The following is a 25,643-nucleotide window of genomic DNA, read 5'->3' on the forward strand; positions in this document are numbered from 1 at the left end:
AAAGCCCTGAAGTTTGCTCGTAGAGGTGGGGATGGCGTGGGCTGCAGCCTGTGCGTTACTGCGAACCATTGGAAGGAGGGTAATGTGAAGTCAGACAGACAGCGGTTAACACCAGATGTGGCTCCTCGCACACTCAGAGAGCTGAGGTAGCTGGTTGATGTCTGAGGTGTGTACACACGTCCATCTGATGTATTTCTACGTGACTCGATTCAGCCTGGTGCAGCTTTCTGTGCTCTAGCATTTCTCAGAGATGAAATCGTGCATAAGCAAACACGAAATTTGAACTGTGCTTAAATTGTTCCCTAATATATCAATCAGGCTGGAATAAATTCTCATTTCCAAAATAAGCATGATAGTAACTTTGATAGCATTTGTTTGCTCAACTCACTAGAATTTAAGCTCCGCGAGATCAGGGAAGTTTTCTGTTTTACCCATTGCTATATTCCCAACATCCAAACAGCCTGGCGTACAGGAGGCTATCAATTAATATTTGTTGCTTCTCTCCCCACATACTAGAGACACCCTTCCAAGGGTTACAGTGATGCCCATCAGTGTAGTGGGGAGGGGGTGACAGTAGGATCCGAGGGGTCTCCAAAATGCTGTGTTGCGGGAAGGGGGTGAATGTTCTCTGAAGACAAATACAAAAATGAAAAAAAAAAAAAAACCTAAAGCCTAAACTACTACAAATGACTATGATATCCACACAGGTCACTCCACCTGTGAGGTCACAGAAGATCTCTAAGGCTCCTTCCAGCCATGACAAGCACACAATTCTAATTATGGATTGGTTTGAAGAGTCGGTGCAGAACTATGGGTGAAGGTGGAACCTAGAATCACTACCCAGAGCCACTGCCCAGAATTCCTGGAATTCACTCTATTAGGAACGAAAGAAGCCTCAAGTCTAACCTTCAGCAGGCAAATTCGCTGGGAAGCTCTTAACTTCTGTCCCTCCTCTTCACGTGTGTCTCAGACCTAAAATTTAATCACTTCCACTAAGTCAGAGAACAGAATTAGAAGTGGCTTTGAAAGGTCATCCTCGACAGGTAGGTTATGTCATATTCCTAAAGGGTTTGAAAACTGTTTGAATTTCAGAGAAATTGTCTAGCACTACCAAGTAAAAGGTCAAGTCAGAAAGCCCCAAAAGAGCTAAGGAATGCTCTTTCTTCTTAAGTTTCTCCGATTTAAATTCTGAACCTAAGAAAATACGCCTGGAACTGCAAGTGCTGTGGTGGAGCTACTTCAGTTTATCAGGCAAAACGGGGAGTATTTGTCATGATTCTTTACTTCCTCAGTAACTGCTCAATCTTATGGAGAGTTGAGTGGAGTGGCAAAGTAATTACATGGTGAGTACCATATATTTACGATTATTTATGTTTTCTAGATTGGAGCACAGGGTAATTATTTTTGGTCTTATTAAGTGCAAATTACCAAGTCGTCTTCAGGAACATGTAATTACTATGTACTGTAGTCACATGCCACTTACCAAGCAAAATGAATGCAGTGAAATTTTTATTTAATACAAGCAGAATGATGCATGTGGTTTTATGAAGCAAAGTGCAGGGAACGGCCTTCCTGTATTGGGAGAGGAGACAGAAGCGGCCCTCCGTAACTGAGGGCATTTCTGCAATGAACTAGATCAACATGTCTCAGAGGCTGGTGTCCACGAAGCACGCAGACACCCGGAGCCTCGTCCCAGACCTAGAGAGCCCCACTCTGCAGAGTGAGGCTGTGGGGCCCGTGTCCTCAGTGAGTCCCCGAGGGGCTTCACAGGCACCAGATGCTGCGCAAGCATCTGCCCCAGATTCACAAGATGCTCTGACCAGCAGGGTTACCGCTACACACAAGAGGTGGGAAAAAATGGGTCCCACGTGGCGCAGATTTTTCTGTTTTCGCTGTTTGTGTTCTCATTTTAGGTTGTGCTTTGACAAGTGTCCTTGACCCTACTGTTGCCAAGACAGAAGTGTTATATGTTTAGTATTCCCTGTGAGTTAAATTTTCCATTATGCATAGATCATCTACATGCAATTTCATTAAGATCTTTTAGATTTTAGTGAACACACACACACACAATTTGACAGACAGCGGCACGAGGCAGAGCTAGCGGCTAAGGTGTGATTTGCCTCATGGTCAGAACAAGGGCAGCTTTTATTCAACAGATATTTTCTGTGCACTTACTCTATGCAGTGTAAGTTCACTCTCTATGCCCACTCATCCATCATAAGGCTTATTTCCTTAATTGAGATAGGTCATCAGAGTGGTTAAGGGATCTGGATTCGGGAGAGCCCAGTGCCACCATTTACTAGTTAGGAAATCATGGGTGCTAGGTCTTAGTATTTATGTTCCTCCCAAATTCTTAAGCGGAAATCCCATACCCTATAGGTGATGATCTTAGTAGGTGGGGCCTTTGGGAGATGATTAGGTCATGAGGGTGGAGTCTTTCGTGCCTGGGATTAGGGCTCTTAAGAAAGAGACCCCAGAGAGCTCCCTCCCTCCTTCTACCCCGCGAGAAGACAGCTCGATGTCTGTGACCCAGCAGAGGACCCTCACCTGACCATTCTGGCACCCTCATCTCAAATATCAGCCTCTAGAACTAGGCAAAAATAAGTTTCTATTGCTTACAAGTCACCTGGTCTGTGGTGTTTTGTTACAGCAGCCCGAACGGATTAAGACAAGTCAGCTCTGTGGCTCTCCTTCTTCGTTATAAATTAGGGATAATCATGGCTATCTCTGAGGGTTACTTGGAGGAAAAAAATAACCTAATGCCTGCAAAGTGCTTGAAACACCACAGCCATCCATAAAAATCTCAGAAGCATTAGCTATTATTGATGTCTTAAACATGAAAATACTACATTCATATATTTGGCACTAGCATTTTCTTCCTGACACCCATTCTGCAAAGAAAAATTGATGACACAATTTTTACACATAAGTTTCCTCTCACATTTGGAAAACTCCAACCACACTGACAGGCAGGAGTGGAACACGCTTTGCCCTCGCCAAGGCAGGGAAAAGGTTAACTTTTTGACTTTAAGAGAAGCCAGCTGGAGCAGCAGACTGTCTGCTAATGGTAAGGGAGGGAAGCAAGAACTAATTTTAGCCATCATTCCTCAATCACTGTCCAGTTCCTGCTCGCCCTCCTCCTGGCCTGCCCCCATCCTCTCTGGACCATGAGGTGTCAGGATGCTTCCCTAGGGCACCTTCGATCCTGGGAGGGAGGGGCGTAATTCCACAACAGCCCGCTGCCTCTTCCAGTGAATTCGAAGTGCTTATGCCCTGGCTTCAAAATTATCCTGAACACCGTAAATGCCAGCTTTCTATCACTTGCAAATTATCTTTGTCTTTTTCTCAGAAACACTCATGCAACCGTGTGCCTTTCCTGCCACCCTTGGCTGAAAGTGACTTTTTCAGAAATGTAAAGCGTCGCTGTAGCAAAATTTGAGAAAGTCCAGATACACTCTAACTCAGTCTTATAGTAAACAAAGATGAGGAAAGCAAAGATTAATGATGGTGGTGGGATGAACCCCTGTGCTTGGATAACTTTCTTCACCCTGGCTGTTGAAGCGAAAATATCGGGGGAAAAGAAGAGAAAATTATGCAAGTAAATATCATATTTTATGAGCCTGACTCTCTGCTATAAAGACTGTGAAACAGAAATATATATATATGTGAAATGAGGACTTTTTCACTTACTAACGTTTATAATTAAGGAACAAATTCTTACTCAAACAAAAATCCTAGCATGGGGAATAGAAGCATAAAAAGAAACACAATGAATGCTTTTGCTGGCAGCAAGTTTCCACTGTGGGGAAGACGGTGCGTTCCACGTGCACGTGAATACTGAGATGTAGCTCCGTCAGTAACAAACATACATGTACATAAAATCTGATCACAGACGACGAATGAGAGCTCAGAAACCGAACGGGACATCTAACCTCAGATCTGAGAACCACACGGGCTCATTTGGTTCTGGATTGATAAGCGATGCAGAATAGGTGTGGAGGACGTAATCTGGACACTGAGAGCATTAGAGAGGATTAGTCCTTTTTACCAAGCCAGAGAAAGCCCTGCCTGAAAGTATTCTGTTGGTGCTAGCCCAGGCCCAGGGAGTAAGTGTTTGAATAAAAGAAGTCTTAGAATCACAGGACTGCAAGAGGCCTTAATAGTCCTCTAATTCAGTCCTAGATTTGCCAGCAGAATGAACGCCCCAGTGACTGCTGCTGGCCCAGGAACAAGGCTGATTCAATGCCGTCACGTAGCCTCTGAGCCTAGTAATGGGCGAGATGCAGACAAAAAGAGTCCTTCCCTGGGGCCACGTGAGGATGTCAGCAGGCCCAGGTTCTGAGATGAATTCATCAAAGGCGGGGAGCTGACGAGACCCCCTCACCCGACCTCTTAGCGCACTCATCACTGCCATCTTTACTTTGAGTCTGACGCTACAGCTGAGGGCTTGCCTTGGAGCCTGGTCCTGCATTCGCCCCCGTTTGCAGGTTTTTGTCCCTCGGCCTCTTTTACCTGTGATGGGAAGATGTGCTGAGTTCATGCATTTGGACCACAGTTCTAACAAATCATTTTAGTTTCTCTTTATTTCAGATCTCTATCTCCATCACTCTGCCTTTTAAAGGGGAAATTCCAAACTGGATTTAAACAGTACAAAAGTTTCAGTTAAAATGAAAATAAATATGGACAATAAATTGGTCACTGATAGGTTTTTTTTTCTTTTTTAATAAATCATGGTCAATTAGTAATGCAGGTAAAAACTTGTGGTTTAAAGGAATATTGTCAATCATTCTGCAATGTAAAAAATAACTTGTGAGGAAAATGTCTCCTTTGGTAAATTCAGAATTTTCTCTACCATGGCTCCTTATAAAGCCAGACTGGAAAAACTGGAAGGCAGAAAAGATGGTATGCATTTATTTAAGTAATATGTATGGAGTATCTATAACACGTTTCTTTCTGTTAATTTTTAAATCTGAATGTCCCTCGATCAGCTTCTACGTCTACAAAAGTGAGATACCACAGTGTTTATTGATGTCTTTATGACAGCTCTTGGATGTCAGCTCAAAGCCCTTCCTGCCAGCACGCCGCCCACATCTTGTAGTAGCCAGCCTCCACCCACCTATACCTTCCCGTGCCTCCCAGCCTGGGTCCCTTCAGCCTGCCCCACATCTGGGCTTTGCTGACATTTCAGCTAGGACGCTCTTGACTCTCTTAATGACCTTATTTCCACCCCTGCCTGCCCGGAAACTTTATAATATTCTCTCTTTAAGAAAGGCTATGTGTTAGGAGAAAGCTATGCATACTCTGATACTCTTTCAGCTCCCTCAAAAGAATTAAGAGATCGAGTGGAATAGATTACTCCATAATTGATACGATTAATTTGTTTCAATGAATGGAATGACAGTTGTGTCTGCAGTGCCTTTGTTTCCATCGGCTCAGTGATCAGATCACCTGATCCGGTTTCACTTCATAGGCACAGCTTAACAAACACTATTTGAAAGTCCTCTCGTTCAATAAACATTCTGGCATTGTATTTTTATGTGCGCTTGTCAAGAAGCTAAGAATTCTTTGGATTTTACCATCTGAAGCAGGATTTAGCCAAACTAAAATTGATTTGTCATTTTCAGGGTAGATCAGAATATTCAGATCCAAGTAACATCTAACAAAAACTACATTTTGAATACTGATCACTCTTAATACTGTGGGGAAACCAGGAGGCACCAGAGCCCTGAGGATGAGATCAGTCTCTATCCAAAAGAACTTAGGTATTACTCAGTAATTGTCTTATTGTACACCTACCTGCAAGATCCATCAGATTCCTGCTTAATAATTCAGAGAATTAGCAATTAGGGAGCTCTAATGCACCCTCTACAGGCTTCATTCTCATCATCTCATCAATCCACAGCAGCCCAACTGGGATAGGAACCATTCCTCTTCCCATCCTTTACAAAGGATGAAAGTCAGGTGACTTCTCTAAAGTCAAACAATGCCATTGGTGAAACCAGAATTTAAACCCAGTTTGCTTGACACCGGAGCCCAAGTTCTTGAGTGCTGGGTATAGAAATCTAATTCCTATGAGATGACAACAGACTCTAGAGAATGGGATACTTTATGGAAAATAAAAATCCAATGAAAAGGAGAGCCCAGTGCAGACTGGCTTTGTCACAGAAGATGTGACGGATGGAAAGCATGGAGAAGGAAATGGGTAAAGCGGTTTGGGTGTCACTTAGACGTCAACGTTATGAGATTGGGGGTTTATAGTTGGAAGGGGTGGAAAATAAAGTTGGATATGTACGCCTGATTCCTGAGGAAATTTAAAGCCAGGCTGAGTTCAGAATCATTCTCTTAGGCTTAAAGAGAACAGTTGATGGTGAACATTTTAGGAAGATCCAGTGCCATGTTAGCTATGAGAGATGGGAGAAGACAAAGCCAGCAGTGATACACCGTGGTTATCTCAAGGGGACTCAAGATGAGGGTCTGGACTAGGATGGTGGCAGAGGGAATGAACAAGTTGCGGTGTTTTCACAATATCTCAAAAGGAGAAGTGATAAGACTTGACTGATTGATGTATGGGCCACTTTTAGCAATTAGGAGAATGGTATGTATTTAATTCAATGAAACTCTGCCATGTTAAAATAATTTCTATGTACTGCAAGTTTCAAATAATTTCTTTAACATGCATTTTGTGACTTAAGCTTGCCTGTTTTGTAAACTTTATTTTCAGTGTTTTAGCTTATTTTTCTAACTTTGATTTGTAGAATAACAACTCTGTGAGTTTCAGTTGTTTAAAAGAGTCTTCTTATTGATGAGTAATATTTCATTTTTAATTAAGTGCTTTGTACAGTTCAGCTATTGATTTTTTGTTACTTAAAAAACATTTTAATATTCGTTTCTTTCATTTAACTTACAAATTCACTTTTGTGGCCACTGTTATGCGATGGCTGTTTTTTCTTGAGTTTAAGATATTTCACATCTTATACGTTTTGATTTTTTTTATCACACATATTGCTTATCAAACTGTTGGGCACATAGAACATTCGTTGATTCAGCGATTAATTTGATTAAAAAAACAAGGCTTTATTTTCTTCAAATGTTAAGAATTTAAAAATATTAATATTTAACATTGCTTTTTGAATGCTCTGATGTGACTTATCTTTATAATGTAATTCCATGAGGACACAGTCTGCCATATGTAACTTTGTGTCTCCATTAGAACCTAGCACAGTATCTGGCTAAGGCTGAGGAAACATTCATTGAACAAATGATTTATTTACTTGAATAACTATTTTCTGGTTAGAAATAATGAGTCCAGGGCTCTGAATATGCTAATACTTCCTAGAAATGCAATACACAGAACATTTTCTGTGTTTCTGTTTTTCTTGTGCTGGGGGAAACAGCTATGTGTGCTTATGTGTTTACATGACAACATGCGTGAATGCATGTGATGTGATTCTTAACGTGTCACCAGAGATGTGCCTGCTTCTGAAAGGTGATCCCAGTGTCCAGGAAAGAGGGTGGTAGGTGTCCCCCAGACAGATGGTGACAGTGGTGGCCCTGTAAAGGAAGGGCCCGGGTCTAGCACAGCCTCTGTGCTCAATATAGAAATTGCCATCTAAAATCAAATCTTTTGTTTCAAAACCCTAACCAGTAAACCGATTTAAAAAGTACAAAGTGTGCACTTTTCTGTATATTATATCCCAATAATATGTTTTAAAAGTCATGAAGATGGTGGTACACAAATAATTTACTCCTAAAAATAACTGAGGCTTAAAAAGTCTTTTAAAAAGGAAAAATGACCTATAAACCTCATTTGATATACCTTTGATCAGAGGAAACTAGCCACCATCACAGACACATTTTAAGACAAATTTTGGATGCAGTTGTTCCCTGAAACAGCGTCTAATCCTGAGATGACTGCACTAACCCAATAGCCTTAACTTCCAGAACATATACAGCCACACGATCAAGGAGGTGGTTCTTAAGCCGAAATTTTCAACTTCATCTGGAGTCAAAAATGATGCTGTTGTAAACCTATGACAGACAATGTGTAATCTGGCTTCTGTTTCTGTAACGCTTTGAGCTTACTACTGGATAGGAAGCTAGCTCCAAGCAGAAAATAACAGCTTTTGTTTTGCAAGGACTTTTTGCTAGAAGAACAAATCATCTTTTTGTTAGTTCCAGGTAAGGATGAACTAAAGGATGTCCATGTACACACACACTCACATACACGGACATACACACAGAAACAACACATTTGTATAGTCTCAGATACCCGATTTCCAAAACCCGCATTTTTGTCATTTAACCAGCATTTGAGCAATTTCCTACTCCTTACCAAAAAATGGATCTTACAAAACTTTAATATTTGTGGTTCCTGTAAACATTACCCACTAAGGTCTACGGAACTCTAAATATGCCTAAACCACAGCTGTTAAGTAAAACTATTCAACAGAATATTTTCTGCATTGCTTTCTCAGGAAACCATCCCAGCCACAAAATAGTACGCGGCATCAGATATTCAGCTTTCTTAAACACAGATTAAAGATCAGTGATGGTTCTAGGATGTTTTTCAATCACCCTGTAATTGCAAATGATCAAGTTCACTAATCAGCATTCAAAGACCCACCCTTTGACTTAACGTACTGCTCTGAACTCAGGAATTCTCTAATCAGACAGCAAAGCATCTGGAATTGGCACTCTCAAGGCCAGTGGCCGTGGAGGCCACTTGTATAAATTCCGGGGACATTAGCCTCTGAAAATATCCTTTGTTTTATTTTCAACCGCTTTCTTCCACATTGGGTTCCGAGATTATTTTTCTATTCCAGTTACAGAGTATAGCTACGCTTATAATATTATTGGCCTCAAACGTATTTCAAATAAGTGGGCTGAAGAGTGAATCTCCAAGAGAAATAAACTTATGACCCTGTCAATTAAGAAAGAAAAAGTCACAGTGAATGTGCAGCTGAAGACTGAGGCATAGCTTGCAGACAGGCAAGAGGGGAGCACAGATAGGAGGGAATTCAGATGAAGTTGGTTGTTTTGTACCATTTTGGGCTGTTCATGGTCTAAAATTTATGTCGGCTTTTGGATCCATTCATAGAGACTGAAACTTCACAGCCTTAGACGTATATCTGGCCGAGCACAAAAGCGTCTGCACCTCGGCGACTCTTTTCAGAGTAGCTGAAACATACGGAGCCTTTCTCACAGCATCAGGCCACTACATCACTGCAACTCCCCTGGCCTCTTCCCACCGGCTAAAGCAATAGCCTGGACCTTGCTGTCTGTGTCTTTTGGTCACAACTTAATCACGTGGGATGGAGCAGTTTGGGAAGAGCCGTAAAGTACCCCAGTTTGTCTTGCATCAAGGGACAGCATCCTGGACTCAGAACTGAATAGAATGTGCCTTTGGTAGCGGAGGGAGTATGTCACTGACCAGATGAGGCCAAGGCTGCAGCCACGGGGTTGGGGGTGGGGCGCTGAGGCTGACTAGCAAGGGAGGAGATGATCGAATTAGAGGTCCAACCCTTTATGATCCAAAGAGCTTTAGGGAAATCTCAGGAGTCAAGGGGTAACTTACCTTTTACATTTTTCAGCCTAAGATCTATGAAAAACAGAGAAAAGACAAAATGGTATTTCACCAATTATGGTGTATTTAAATATTTATATTTAAACAAAACAAAAAACCCCTAACTTACCCAAAAAGTCCACATAATTGTACTATTCACAAGGAAATTATAGGATTTACAGCAAGTATACTGTTACAGAGTTCACTGTAAGCCGCGTGACTGGTAATGGATCACAATTTTAGTTGAAGTCTCAACTACTTATTTTGACCCAGGCAGCACGCGCCCAGCTGTGCCGCCTCACTAGAAGATGACATCAAAAGCCTAATCCAGGTGGGTGAAGGCCCCGTGGGCCACCTGCACGGGGGGTAGGGCATGCAACCTGGAGCCTGTTGCAAGGGCTTCCAAGTACACAGCTCTCTGCATTTCCAAAGTCAAGAGACACGACGAGTGAGTGCTGGGGCAGTTGAGGGGAGATGAACTGGAGAGCAAAGGAGTCTGAACTTTTTGATGTTAAAAAGGGACCTTGCTCTAAAAAAAAAAAAGAAAGAAAACAAGACAAAACACAGGGAAACATTGCTCTGGGTCAATAACTTTCAAATCTTTGTAAAAACATCCACTGTGAGATAATTTATTAAAATATCAATTTGTGCGTGTGCTTGTGTGTGCACGTGTGTGTGTGTATGCACGTGTGCATGTGCGTGTGTTTCCCTCTCTGCGTTGCCTTCCTCCATTCCAAGAAGGTGGCCAGGTTTCATGTTCCTGTAAAATTGAAAGTAGTTGATTCTGGGGGAGTGACACTCCCAGGCTAGAAGAGGAATGTGTCTGGGGGTCCTTGAGCACCAAAGGCCTCTGCTTGGCCCCTACGAGGGATCTTGGAGTGATGTCTGGTCCTCTGAGGGGAACTGCTGTGTGGTCCCCTTGGGTGGCTAGACCCAAGCATGTGGTCTCCAGCTGCTGTAAACGTGCTGTGCTCCGGCTTGTTCAGAAGCCACTGAACCACTTCAGGGCTCATATCAGCTTGTGTGAAAAGCTTATCGGCAGCAGCCACGTGTGCTGTAGGCCAGGGGGTTCTCTCAAAATGTTCTGCTTTGCATAAGCCCTCTAGAACCTTGCAGGATTCTAGATGAGAGAGGTCAGGGCAGAAAGGGAGAGCCCCTTTCTAATAACAGATACTGAATTTCTTATCAGCCAGGTGCAATGGAGTAGCAGAATCAGAATCAGTTTTAATTTATTTAAAAAAGATAATGTGACATTTCTTGCACCTTCATGTGATGCTTGAAAATACATAGTTTATTACAAAGCTATATATATTTTCTTTAAAGGAAAACTTATTTGGAAGCCCAAAGTGAAAACAGGTAAAAATGGAAGCTTTTCAGATTGAAATAGGTCATGAGGACCCAAATCCTGTCTCCTGTCTCCAAAGACTGCCTAAGAGGCTTTATAGATGCCTGGGGATCCCATAAAGACCTCTGGAGCGCCACCGAACACAGTTGCGAAGCTGCTGTTCTACTTAGTGACCATTAGTGAAGAATTGATGATGGTGATAATGATAACATTAATAATGAAAATAGCATGTTGCTCTAGGTTTGAAAAGCACTTTTATATACGTCATCTCATTCCCTGCGATAACCTGAAGTAGCAGATACAGTACATACCCTGATTCTGAAGATGAAGAAACTTGCTCTGGACATAGTACCAGTAAGTTTGGTTCCTAATTTTGTTGATGTTTTTAAATTTGAGAAAACAAAACAAAATACTAAAAGAATAGTGAGGACACATAACACAACTATCACTTATGTCCTTACCACCTGAAATGAATAAGTATTCACATTTTGCCATATTTACTTGTGATGTCATTGATAAAGAAATATAAAATTCCAGATAGGAAAATTGCCCTATGTTTTTTTCCCAATCTGATTCATTTTTTTTTTCCTCAGAGGAACCACTATAGTGAATGTCATGTGAGCTAGAGTCTTGTTTTATTTATAAATGGTATGGAGAGTTGTTTTGTAAATTTTAATATGTAAAGATATTCATACTCCATGTCACACCTGCACTGTCACTCAATGTTACACAGTATTTTTACTGCTAGTTGATGGTACCACATAATTTGATTATACTACAGTTTATTTATCCTTTCTCCTATTGGTGGGCATTTGGGTTGTTATAAACATCACTACAAAATGAACACGGCCATAACTTAGTTTCTCTAGAGGAGACAGTGTTAGTTTACAGGGTATGAGCATAAGTTTTATTAGATATCGCCACTTTGGTTTCCAAGTTACGTTCCTACCAGCATATGTGAAAGTTTAATATACATATGTTCTTCCCCAAATTGGAATTGGCCTGTTTTTAAATTTTAAAACTCTAATAGGGTTTAAATAATATCATGTTATTGTTTTCATTAGCCTTTCTCTCATTGTTAGTGAAGCTCAGCATTTTTTCACATGATTATGGCCAGGTGGGTTTCCTTGTCTATGCATCACCTTTATAAAATTTTTGTTGATTTCTTGTTGGTTGTCTTTTTCTTAGTGATTTTTTCCATGCCACTCCACAGCCACTATAAATACTGGTGGCAGAATAATTCCAAACAGCAAGTTTCAGCTTCCACCAATGATCTCATCCTACAGAGTAGAGGCAAGCTGATATCATCACACCTTGTCCCAAAGAGGAAAAGGTGAGGTCTGTTCCTTTCCCTTTCCCTGATGCACCATCTTGTTTTCTTCCCAAAGAAACAAAAGACATCTTCCATCTTCCTTCAGAATGCAGATTTTTGTCAGGACTAAACCACCAGCCTTTACTGAACATGTGGCAGACACTGTATGAAGTGATTTCCGTGCATTAGCTCATTGAATTCTCATAATGTTCCTGGGAGAGGTATTTATTACCACCAGTTTCCAGATGTGGAAGCTTGGGTTCAGGGAGCTTAAACAACTTGCTCACGCAGTTTTAAGTAGTGCAGCCCAGATCTGAGGCAGGTGCTTCTGATCTCAAACAGGCACCCACTTAGTATGAAAGTGAAATGACCTGCCTGAGACGCCCGCCCTTGAGAATGCCTCTGTGCTTTCCCTTCAACTTGGAAAACCCCAGGGACAGGCTTCTAGTCCCTGCACCTGGGGAAGCTCATCTTGGGCTCTGAATCCTTGATGCATGCACATTTTGTGATTCACAAACACGTAGGCTGTGAACACTCAGTTCAAGTGAACACACTCCAGCTTCACCTCCTCATTGTCTCTTCCTCTTCCCCATCCTCAGCCTCATACTCTTTCCATTCATTACTACTGGCAAGGGGGCCTCACCGCCACCCTCCCTTCTCATTTCTTCTCCAGGGGGACCTGAATGGGGCCCATCGTGAGGTAAGCAGAGCAGTTGGAGGTCCAAATCTAGGATCCAAAGACTTCTGGAATACCCTGTCTCCTGTGAACCCAGAAACTCACAGATTTTCGAGTTGGAAGTGACTTCAAGAGAGCACTTTACTCAGCCATCTGCCTTTGTCAGGTGTCAGACATTGTCTCAGTTTTGTAGATGAATAACCGGGGTTTTTCGAGATTACATGACCAACCCAAGGTCACGTGCTAAGTAAGTTACTGTGAAGGGCTGAAGCCCTGGTTTAATAAGTTGCTTCTTTTATTACACTATTAGAGTATTTCTTTGGGGTTTTGAGACATTTTTAAAATATTTAAACTTCTATAGTTTAGTTGAAACTTAAAGAAAAAAAATATGCGTAGTGAAAAGGTTGACAGCCACAAGAGAAACACTCCAAGTGGAGAGTCTCAAAGGGAAGTGGTAGGAAAAAGAAGACAAATTATTGACCTGCTTTGACTGAATAAAATGCATTTTGCATTTCCAGGGTACTTTTCTGAAATTTTATGTGATGGAAGTAGGAAAAAGAGAAAGGAAGAGAACAATGCATAATATACTACACATTTGTTGTCTCATTTAACTTCCCCTCCAAAAAAAAACCACCCCAACAGTTCTCCAATTCTTTATCTAGAAGTAGGAACAGGTCCCCAGTTCTTTATCTAAAACCCTTATGGTTAAAGATATCTCCCCGATTCAGAACTGTTTAGATTTTAGAAAAGCAATGCAGTACATGTATCATAAATCACAAAACATTCTCAGTAGCATCTGGGATAGCATCCTGTAATCAAACACATTTGTATTTATTCAACCAAAAATATGAATATTCTCAAACGGCACTAAATGAAGACTATAAATAGTCCCATATCAGTTCAAGTAAGGTTTTGCAGCCAACCAAGTTCAGACCAGGTCAAGTTTTGACATCAAACGAGTTATTTTAAAAACAAGCTCTGTTTCGAGAGATTTCTGGAATTTGAAATTGCAGATTGGGCATCTACATTAATATCCTGTGTTATTATCATAGTACACATGAAGGAATAGAGGTTTAGACTCTAAGTAATTGCCTACGTTCCCACAGTTCCAAGCCAGAAGTGGGAGTGGAAACCAAAGCCCTCAACACCACCCTATTTTCTTATTCCTGCCTCCAGCGAAGGGATTCCTTCTCTCAAGGAGATGGAGGGCAAACGTATATGGACAGACTGACACTCGTGTTTGGTATTTTTAATATATTCTAGGAGGGCTTGCACAGCATATGTACATGGTACACAGACTAAAGGCCTATGAACGAGTGAATGTCAAGGTTTACAAAGGAGAACAAAGGAGCTGGTTTGGAGATTCCATAGAGATAGGGTCAGGTTTCTTGGAGCTCATACTTAAAATGGTGGTCAGAGCCTCTCAAAGGAGGTACAACAAAGGAGAAGCTAATCACTGGTTTATCTTCACTCTTGTCTTTGTCAGGGAGGGTGAAGGCTAGCTGGCATTCTACTTTTTAGGATCCCTGATTAGAAGGGGAGCTGAATGCCTATATTTGTAATCTTCATTATGTAATCCTTACTTATTTCCTTAATTCTTCTATATTTTTCTTGAATTTTTAATGGACCTTGGAATTTCGTGATTCAAAGAGTCTTAGTAAATTTATGACCTTGTGCAACCATCATCATAATTCAGTATTAGAACATTTCCACTGCCCAGTACGATCTTGAGCTCACTCATACTCAGTTCCTGCTCCTACCCCAGGCAACCACTGATCTGCTACTTATGTATTTCCCTTTTCTGAAAAGATGAAATAGATGAAATAAATGAAATCATACGTTATGCGTTCTTTTGCATCTGACATCTTTCACTTAAGGTTTCTGAGGTTCATTCATGTTGTAACAGGCACCAGCAGTCCATTCTTTTGTTGTTGGATAGTATTTCACTGCATGGATTTACCACATTGTGTGTGCTTACACATGCATCAGTTGATGGACATTTATATAGTTTCCAATTTCTGGCTATTGGAAGTAATGCTATGACTATTCTCAAACAAGTTCCTGTTTGGATGTCTGTTTTAATCTCTTTTACAAAATTACTAAATCTACTAAGATTGCTGGGTTTTATGGAAACTTTATATTTAAGTTTTTAAGAAACTGCCAAACTGTTTCTTAAGTGGATATATCGTTTTACATTCCTACCAACAAAGTATGAAAGTTCCTGTTACTCCACATCCTTTCTAGCACTTGGCATTATCTGTCTTTTTTTATTACAGTCATTCTGGTGTGTAACTCATTGTGATTTTAATTTGCATTTTCCGAATGACTAATGATATTGAATGATATTGTGCACCCTCTCATGTGCTTATTGGCCACATGTATGCTTTTTTTTGATATGTCTGTACAACTCTTATCAAATACATGATTTGAAAATATTTTTTCCCAGTCATTGGCTTGGCTTTTCATTTTCTTAAAGGTGTCTTTGAAAACACAAAAGTTATTAATTTTAATGAATCCAATTTATCATTTTTTAAATAGATTTTGCTTTTAGTGTTGACTTTAAGAACTCCTTGATTAATGATTTACTTGTTTTCTTCTAGAAGTTTATCATTTGAGTTCTTCCATTTAGGTCTTTGATGCATTTTGAGTCATTTTCTGAGTATGGCATGAGGTAAGGGTTTAAGTTCATTTTATTTTAGTTTTGCAAATGAATATACCAAATTGTCCCAGTACTGATTGCTGAAAAGATTATGCCATCTCTTTTGAATTATCTTTGTCCTGTCATTGAAAATCAGTTGATCATGTACATGTGGGTATATTTCTGGGCTCTCTACTCTGTCCCATTTGAATGAGTTGTCTATTTTTATGCTAGTACTACTGTAGCTTAATAATACGACCTCAGATCAGGTAGTGTAAGTCTTCCAACTTGGTTCTTCGTGCTGGCCACTCTAGGTCCTTTGAACTTCAGAATTAGTTTGTCAATTTCTATTTAGGAAAAAAAAAAGGACTTCTGGACTTACTCCACCACTGGAGAAAAAACAAAGAACTTCTGGGATTTTGATAGGGAATCCACTGAATCTATAGATCAATTTGGGGGAGAACTGACTGGTATAAAAAAATTGAGTCTTCAAACCAATAGAAAAAAACGTTTCTCCATTTATTTATATCTTCTTTACATTTCTCAGCAATTTTATGTAGTTTTTAGCATATAAATCTTGTACTTATTTTTAAGCTCATTTATTTTATTATTTTTGATGCTACAGTGAATGAAATTTTTTTATTAATTTCATTTTCAGTTTTAATTTTTGTTGGAATACAGACAAAACTTATTTTTATATATTGATTTAGTATCCTGTGATCTTGTCAAGCTCATTTAGCCATTCTAAAAGGTTTTATTCTTGGTGTTATTTACTAGTCTCACTGGCTAGAGCAGCTAATACAATGTTAGGTGGAAGTAACATAAATGGATATCTTTGTGTTGATCCTGATTTTAGGGGGAGAACATTCAGTCTCTCAGCATTAAGGATATTAGCCATAGATTTTTGTAGATGTTATTTTTCATACTGAGGAAGTTTTCTTCTATTCCTAGTTTGTTTAAAATTTTTGTTATCAGTGAGGGTTGGATTTTGTCAATGCTTTTTCTGTGTCTTTTGAAATTATCATGTATTTTTTACCCTTTTGTTTACTAATCTAATGTAATATATCAATTTATTTTTGGATGTTAAATAAATGTAACTTCCTGGGATAAATTTAACTTGGTCATCATTTAATTTTTTAAAAATTATTTTGCAGAATTCAATTAATTTTATTACGGACTTTTGCATCTATATATGTCCCTCTTTGTCTCTAGTAACATTTCTGGTCTTAGAGGCTATTTTTATCTGCTATTACTATAGCCATTCCCACTCTTTTACGATTATTGTTTGAATGGTGTATGTTTTCCATCCTTCACTTCCGACCTATGTGTCTTTGAATCTAAAGCATGTCCCTTATAGACAGCATAAACTTCCTTTTTTTAATCAAGTCTGATCATCTCTAACTTTTAAGTGAGGTTTTTAGTCTAGTTAGAATTATCGTGATTATTAATATGATTGTATTTACATTTGTAATTTTGCTATTTGTTCGCTATTTGTCTTGTCTTGTTGTTCCTCTATTCTCCATTTACCTTTTTTATGTTAACTAAATATATTTTGGTTTACTATTACTCTGTTGATTTCTATCTATCTATCTATTAGGTTTTTGTTTGTTTGTTTGTTTGTTTGTTTTTAGTGGTTGCTCCAGGGATTATAATATGCATCTTAATTTATCACAATATATGCCAGAAAAATACTTAGTTCTGGTAAAATGTAGAAACTTTGCTCCAATATATCTCCCATCTTTTGTGCTATTTTGTTACATATATCATATCTATGTATGCTATAAACCCAACAACACAGTGTTTTAATTATTGCTTTTACCATCTTACCTATTTTAAAGTAATTAGGAAACAAAGAAAATACATTTATAGAAACTTTTATATTTGCCCTCATTTAACATTTCCTGTACTTTTCAGTACTTTGGATTTTTGTTACTCTCAAGTATCATTTTCTTTCCGCCTGTATGAGTTCCTTCAATTTTATTGTAAGGCATGTCTTTTGGCAACAAATTCTTTCAACTTTGTTTATCTATAAATGTCTTTACTTCACCTTTATTGTTGAAAAATTTTTTTCTGAAGACAGAATATATGATTGACAAGGTTTATTTCTTTTAATTGAAAGTGTCATACCACTGATTTCTGGACTCAATTGTTTCTGATGATAAATCAGCTGTTAATCATCCTCTATATGCGATGAGTCATTTTTCTCTTGCTGCTTTCAAAAACTTCTCTTTTCCTTTAACTATAAACAGTTAGCCTATAATGTGTCTAGATGTGGAATCTCCTTGGGTTTTTCTAAATGAGATTCATTGAACTTCTTGGAGCTGTAGCTTAATATTTTTATTAAATTTGGGAAATTTAAAATCATTTCTTCAAATATTATTTTCTGCTCTGAATTAGTTTCCTGGGTTTTTGTAATAACATGCAACTAACTGGGTGGCTTAAACAACAGAAACTTATTGTTTCTCAGTTCTGGAGTCTAGAAGTCAGAAATCAAGGTGTTAGCAGGGTTGGCTCCTTCTTAGGGATATGAAGAAGAACTTCTTCCATGTCTCTCTCCTAGCTTCTGGTAGCCTCAGGGATTCCTTGCCTTCTCTGTGTCATAATACTTTCTACCTTTTAGGCATGTGTCTCTTTGTGTTCAAATTTCCCCTTTGTATAAAGATATCAGTCATAATATTGCACTAGAGCCCACCCTAATGACCTTGCCTTAACTTGATCATCTTTAAATTCCCTAGTTCCAAATAAGGTCACATTCACAGGTACTGGGAGTAAGAACTTCATCTTTTCTTGGAAAACAAAGTTCAATGCATAACATGCCCCCTTGGCTCTCCTCTGGAACACAAATTACATGTATGTATGTACACTTGCTATTGGTCAACAGGTCCCTGAGGCTTGTTCATTTTTCTTCAATCTTTTTCTTTCTGTTCTTCTGATTGGGTAATCCTATTGATTCTTCAAGTTCACACTTTTTTCTCCCTTCTTCCACTCAAATCTGCTCTTGAGTTCTCTAGTGAATTTTTTTTTTAATTTCAGATACTGTAATTTTCAACTCTGTAATTCCTTTTGGTCCCATTTTATAATTTCTATATTTCTATTGAGATTCTGTATTTGTCAAGTCATTGTCATTACTGAACAACTTTTGTTGTTTAAACAGATTCCTTTAGTTTGTCGAACTTAATAAAAGCTGCTTTGAAATCTTTGTCTGGTAAATCCAACATCTGGGGATAATCAGCGACAGTTTTTATTGATTGCCTCCCTCCCATCCCTCAAATGTTGTCAAAATTCCTTGTTTCTTTATGTGTTTTGGAATTTTTGTTAAATACATTTTACATAATATATTATAGTGGTTCTGAGTTTTAACTTTTCTCCTATAAGATAACTTTTCTCTTATGCTGTTTTTGCTCTTATTTTATTCTTTCGTTTAGTAATTTGCATGGGCTAAATCTGTGAACTCTGTCTCCTCTGCAAGTTACATGTGCTGATGACCCTACTCAGTGTTTTCATTTGCTTTGTTTTTATTTTTAAGCCAAATTCCTAGGTATTATCTCTGCATCTGCTTAACTTGGTGTTCAGGCAAAGATTGGTCAGAAGTTATGTTCAAACACCTTGAGCCAGTAAGGCTTCCACTCTCTGTTAATGAATTTGGGTATAGGCTGGGAAAACATTCAAATTTCAGGCCATTCCCAAGTTTGTCCTGAATCTTGCTTCCTTCTAGGCACTCTTCTTTTGCTTCTGGGAATGTCTTTGTGCTCCATCAACCAGGGGTGTTTGAATGGCTTGCGCCTGCCCCAGTCTGTCCTGCATATCTTCACAGTGTCTGGGAAACTCAGGGCATGTAGAATGCTGATCAATTCCCCTGTGCCTATCTCCCCTTGCAAGAATTCCTATTAAATCTCTGGCTTTTACGACCATCTAGTCCATTGTTTGTCCAAACTGGGACTGTAACCCCAGGCTAGTGGAGCCAGCCCCCGGATCTCCCTATGGGTTTGCTGCTAAGCTGACCGCTTTAACTGCCAACGCTCCAATAAAAGTGACCATTCTCCAGCATGGGTAGCAGGGCTGTTTGTTTTCACAAGCTAACAGAGCTGGGAGAGAGATGGTAGAGACCACTGACAGCAACACCACAGACACTGCTTTTAGCTGAAATTTAGTATTTTTCAAGAATAGATGCTTTTTAATTTGTTGTAGGCCTTTGGTTGATTTCCAGAGCACTGAATGTTTGTTTCTGAGGTTTTTGTCCAGTTCCATAGTTGTTTTTGAGAGAGAGAGTTTGTTTACCTCCCTATGCTGTCATGCTTGAAGAGAATGAGAATCTGATTTTAGTAGCTTTTTAACAGTCTTGTCTTTGATTGCTTCAGCATCATGCATTGACTCTTCACTGTGTCCTTACAATGATGTTTTCTTTGATGCCTCTGGTCCTAGCACCTTGGGGATAGACTACACAAATTTTGGGGTTGGCTGAGCCAAACAAAATGGACAGGACATTCATTCCTTAGCCCTTACTCTATCTCTAGAAAATAACAAGTGTAGTTAAGCACCTACAAGGTTTCTCATCTACCCACACTCTCTGGAATGTATTACCTCCCTCTTTTTCAAACCAGTCACTGCTCTAAGACTCTGCTCAAGATCACACTCCTTTATAAAGGCATTTCTAATTACTTCAACCCACTCCAACTTCCCCTCTCTTTGAACTCTTTGGTTCTTATTTTTGCCACTATTTTTGAAGATTACACAGACTCTATAATATATTCTTCTCCTAACTATTCTTTTCATGCACTATTCTTTCTCATCTCCCCAGGGAGATCACATTTATTGAAGGTAGAACCAAAGGTATTATTATTTTGCATGACTCATAGATTTTACTGAAATCCTAGATATAACCAGTACACAATTTAGAGTTAGTAGGTTGAATTGAATATGATCAAGTGAATGGTTGCCTGATTGGTGATCACATCCTATACTTTCAGAAAGGTTGGAATCATAAAAGATGTTTTACACTTCTCTTCCCTTGGTACAAGTCTCTGCATGCCTAAATCACCCTGCTTTTCAAAGTCTAACTTCCTTCATGAAGCCTTTCTTGTCCCCTCCTTCCTGAACTTTCTGTGCATCCTGTACTTTGCCTGTGGTGTTTATAACTTTCTGTCCTGTACATGCCTTTTTCTGTTAGATGTGAGCATCAGATTCAAAGCAAGGACTCATCTCTATAATCTCACTGGTGGAATGTCCTGGTATAAAATGAACTTGGCACTTGAATACTAAATAAATGAATGAATGAAGCTAAATCTTGGCTTTACAGATCAGGCTCAGTTTGTAGAATACAGTGGCCAAATAAGGAGAGTGTGTCCTGGAAAGTCAAAGGAGCTCAGTGCTGTAAAGGAACCTACAGGAGATTCCAGAGAGTTCCTTTTCAGATGGGATCGCTGAGGTCTAACCAGGTGAAATAACTTGATCCCGTGCATTATCAGCAGAGTACTCGGGATGGCTGGTGAGGTTGCCTTGTGTGTTTTCGCCCATTCTTCCCTCAGGGATGCAGGCTAAAAGTGTGGCTTTGTATCTGTTACAAGCAACTATTGGCTTCATGAGGATTCCAAGTTTCATTTAGGGCTTCTCTTCATGTCCATGAATTTATCCTCAAATCCTTTCACCACCAGCAGTAAAGCTGGCCTTGCATTCACTATACACTAACAGATTAATGGGCCCACTCTAACAGCAGACTTACCATGTCAAAGAACCAGAGCATTTCCTTTGATGAGAAGATGTTAACAGACCCCAATGTATTGACTGGCCCTTAACAAGGAAGTAAATTCAAAACCAACAAGAAAATGTAAACCTGATGTGATTTCCCTAGCCAAAACAGAGAGCAAACAGACCCCACCGTCTGTGAAGTGTACAGCTACTAAACTTTAATGACAATATCCGTTCTGCTTGACGAGAGCAATAGTGACTCCTTGGTTCATCCGTTATAAAGATTGGAACTCAGGCTGATTTCACTGCACTTGGCAGGTGGCCGAGCATTAGCGAGCTAATGCAGGCCATATTCTAGCTGTACTTAATGAAGGCAGCGCCCGAGACATCAACTTCGAGCAGAAAGCTTATCTACGTATCTGGTTCACACTTAAAGGCAGAATGCTGTGTTTTGCCAGATTGCTGATGTTTGAGAGAAGGTTAACCTCAAATTAAAGAAGCAGTAAAGTCACAATTGCAGGTTCTTCAAATTGTTAGGCACCTGACTGTCAATCAGTGCTTTCATTCTAATGGAGTGAGGGTACTTTGGCAAAGGGCACTAATAAAGTGCGCCCGGCACCCCACAGACAGACGCTTCCTCCTGTCCTCTTAAAACAACCCATGTTTACATCTTATAATAAGCTACTGTAAAATCTGCCCTAGGCCCCCTCCCATCTACCCACCTTGCTCCCTTGCACCATCCTGACTCCCCCTGGGGCACGTGAGAATGCTGTAACTAGGGATAACTGCTTCCACTAATGAGACGGCACCGTGTGCCAGGCTGTCCACTGGATGCCTTACATTGTCTCATTTAATCACGGTAAGTCTTTTAAAACAGGCATTTTTACACGCATTTTTGAGATGAGGCACACAAAACTCAGAGAAATAAACTGACATGCTCAGGGTCCCATAGCCAGAAAGGGGAAAAGACAGTTGGAACACCCGATTGTCTTTGTACGGACACTGCGGTTTTATATTTTCATCCTTGGTTTTGACGTTGGGCACCTGGAAGACATCACTCCCAGTATTGTTCTCCACCTTCTTTGTCCTAATCTCAGGGAAGAGAAGTGCACAGCCAAGCTCTGCTATAGCCCCTCTAGGGCTCTCCTTTTGGGGAAAGGGCTCCACAATAGGGAAGAGGGACTTTGCATAACTTCTCTCCTTTAGTTCTGTATGCCCAAGGATCTTTGGGGAGCCAACCATGATGTACACGTCTACAGCAGGTCTATAGACGAAAACAACAAAAATACAAGGAAAACCTTCCACAACTGTACTGTATGCACAATATCGGGCACAGAGCCTCACACATGACAGCTGGGTAATAAACGTACAAATTGGACATTTTCGATAAGGAAGTGTTCTCACAAAAATTCACTTTCTGGTTATTTCATACGATAATCTTTTGTCTATTCATTACACAGAGTTCTAATGTTAAGTGGGAGAAACAAACAGTAAAGTCTCATCCATGCTATGATTACAAGGACAAATGATGAGTGTAAACAGAAGATAGCTGCAAGGAAGTATAAAAATGGAAGTGTGGTGGGGTTTGCGCGGTGGGATTGCAGGATGATTTTCTTCCTTCATTTTGATTCCTATTAAACCTTATATGCTGTTGTTTTGTACAATAAATAATTTTTTAAAGTATAACAATGAATACTATTTAAAAATAAAACATGTAAGTTGTGTGCCAAAACCATCAGGAAGCACAAATGCGGCATTTCTATTTCTGCTGGAATTCTGGCTTCTAGTGAGGTCTTTATTCTTGCTATACAAAGTGCACTCAATCCCCAACCAACCGTGTTCATGGCGGGAAGTGCTGATGAGGGTCATCTCGACGTGTGGATGCCGAGGGGCTCGGGGCATCCTACCAGCTACTCCACTGGAAGCCTTTCTGTAGTCTTTGGGCCTGAGAGCCTGACATGCACAGGTCTGTAGATCATTTCTAAATAATTTACACTTATTACCATGAAAACGCCTATACTTTGGCTTCTTTAACAGATTTTGACCCAAATTGCAGTCATCACCTATTGCATCATGTGACTTGATAACGATCAAAGGCGCTGCTGGGTCTGAACTAGTGGCTTCCACAGCGTGGTCCCCGAGTGGTAACTTCGGTGACTTGCTAGAAACGCAAATACTGTAGCCTTTCATTCTTTCTGAAGCAGAAAACTCTGGGGTGGGCCCACATAACTGGGTTTGAACAAGCCCCTCCCAGGTGATTTCAGTGATGAGTAAATTTTGAAAACCCCTAAGCTAAACGTAGCACCTTCTTGTCCCCACCATCCACTGGTCAAAGGATCTAGTATTTTACCTTTTTCAGGATTGATCAACTTCGTTCATATTACTCATTTTACTATTTCAAGTTAAAACAATGAATGTTATTTGAACACAAATGAGGGGCATAGAAAGGGTAGTATTTAGGATGTTATGTGACATTAACGTGTTAAATTGAATTACTTTATCAGTTTGCTTTGAAGGAACAGGTTTGGGAGTTGAGAGTTTAACAGTGAAGAGTAGTTATGAGAAGATGAAGCCTCACTATGAAGTATTTGGGGGGTAAGTACCATTAGGACCCTCCTAAAAGGAGTAATCTGGGTTCTGCAAACAAAACTTACCTGCCTCTGAGATTGCCCAAACCAGCATCCTATGCATTCAAACCAGTTCAATGTCCTCCTTGGGAAAGGGCTCCAGTCTACTATCCCTTGTTGTAAAAGGTAACTGTATCCATTCTCTGAACGTCCACTAGGGATTTAGCACCTAAAATGGGTCTGCTTGGAAGCCTCAATTCTTGTCCAGAAAACACTGCCTTCTTATGAGATGCAAAGCTATTTTCAAAGCAAAAATAATGTGCAGCTCAAACTTTGTCTTCACATATAATTATGAATCATTTATCCTAGATTGAGCCCTGCTGAGCATGGCTTCATCCTAGGATCACCATAATCCCCCCCTGAGAACACAGACCTCCTTGCTTTAGCACTTTCCCACTGAGTGCTTATTAGAGAAAACACACAGAAGCTACAAGACCAAAACAAAGCCTTTACCTGAGACGATCAAAGATGCTACCCACAGCAGCAGCATGCAGCGGAGGACCTCAGGGGCTGCACACCCTTCACACGACGCCACCATTCATTATCAGTGTATCACTTGAGTTTGGCTTCACAGCCACATGTTTTGCTAAAAATGAGCAGCAGGATGCTAAAAGAGTGAACATGTAAAGCCGCTTTCTTGGGCATTCAAAAACTGGATGCTGAAACCATTAACACTCATTTCCTGTCTAAGTAGGGGCCATGATCAACCCTGGGCAGATTTCTCCTGTGACAAAGTTTGTTTTCTACTATTGCTACACCCTTTTCTCCACAAAAAGCACCTCCTTTTCCAACCATTTGTTGTGTAAAACTGCAGACTGACTGTACTCATTTCCTCAGATAACTTGCATGCACCCGCGTTCCTGCTCTCCTCCAGGTTAAGGATCTGTCGTCTTCTGACTCTTTTCTCATGACAAAGGAGGGAAGCTGGACAGAATAATGATTATGAATGTGGGCTCATGAGCTGGAGTGTCTGAGTTCAAGTCCTGTCTCCACCACCCAGCAGCTGTATGACTCTGGGCAAGTAATTCAACCCTCAAGGTTATCAGCTTTCTCACTCCTGGACCTAATATTTCTCTAATAACAAATACATCTTTATACTTAATCCACTTGTTATCAAAGAGTTTGGGAAAGCCCCTGAGATGCAATTTATTCATTTACAAATAGTTTACAATTCTCTTGTCTTCTCATACAACACTGAAATGCCCTTCTTAAGATGGAAGTAACATAGAAAAAAATGCTCTGGCCTCACACACAATTGAGTGAAGCCTGGTTTGCACCCCATATACAACTTCAACTTCATTTCCAATCAAAATTTAAAGTCTTTTTATCCCCCTGATACTCTCTCTTTCAAGTCCAATATTTGCTGGTACAATACATTAGTAGCTTTAAAACATCTCTTTCAGGCAAGAAACGTGAGCTATCACAGGGCTACACTACACCAGCTAAAAGGAGAGGGTGATGGGCGTGGGTGTGGGCGAAAGGTGTTTTATGCAACTCCACTGGGACATCATCACTTTAGAAAACAATTTTACAGCCATATAGTTAAATTAACTGGTAGTTAGAGGCAATTATGTGATAAAGTAAAAATATTTATGTTCTTTAGAGCTCCAAAACTGTCATTTGAAGTGTGACAAATTTTTAAGTAATTTCACCTGCAACTTTTGAAAGATTAGTTCTATGACTAAGGGCATAAAATTGAAACAGGTTGCCACTGTGAAATAAAATCAAACCTATCTCCTCCTTGTAATTTCGCTGGAATTTAGTGCTCGTAAAATGTCTCACTATCATAGTTCTCCTT

The 25,643-nt window shown here is 39.8% G+C and overlaps 1 protein-coding gene and 1 long non-coding RNA gene across 3 annotated transcripts in view; one reads left to right on the plus strand and one right to left on the minus strand.

Moving 5' to 3' along the window:
• Positions 1–25,643, minus strand: part of SEMA6D (semaphorin 6D) — a 415,405-nt gene that overhangs the window by 178,662 nt on the left and 211,100 nt on the right. The gene's annotated exons all lie outside the window — the stretch shown is intronic.
• Positions 843–13,144, plus strand: LOC140697082 (uncharacterized). 2 transcript variants are annotated; one of them, XR_012073902.1, is made up of 3 exons: positions 843–1,043; positions 11,148–11,261; positions 12,893–13,144. It is a non-coding gene; the product is annotated as an uncharacterized lncRNA (long non-coding RNA). The 2 variants fall into 2 exon arrangements; XR_012073903.1 differs by lacking the exon at positions 843–1,043 and adding an exon at positions 9,774–9,893.

Source organism: Vicugna pacos, chromosome 6, assembly GCF_048564905.1.
Source record: "Vicugna pacos chromosome 6, VicPac4, whole genome shotgun sequence".
Classification (NCBI taxonomy): domain Eukaryota; kingdom Metazoa; phylum Chordata; class Mammalia; order Artiodactyla; family Camelidae; genus Vicugna; species Vicugna pacos.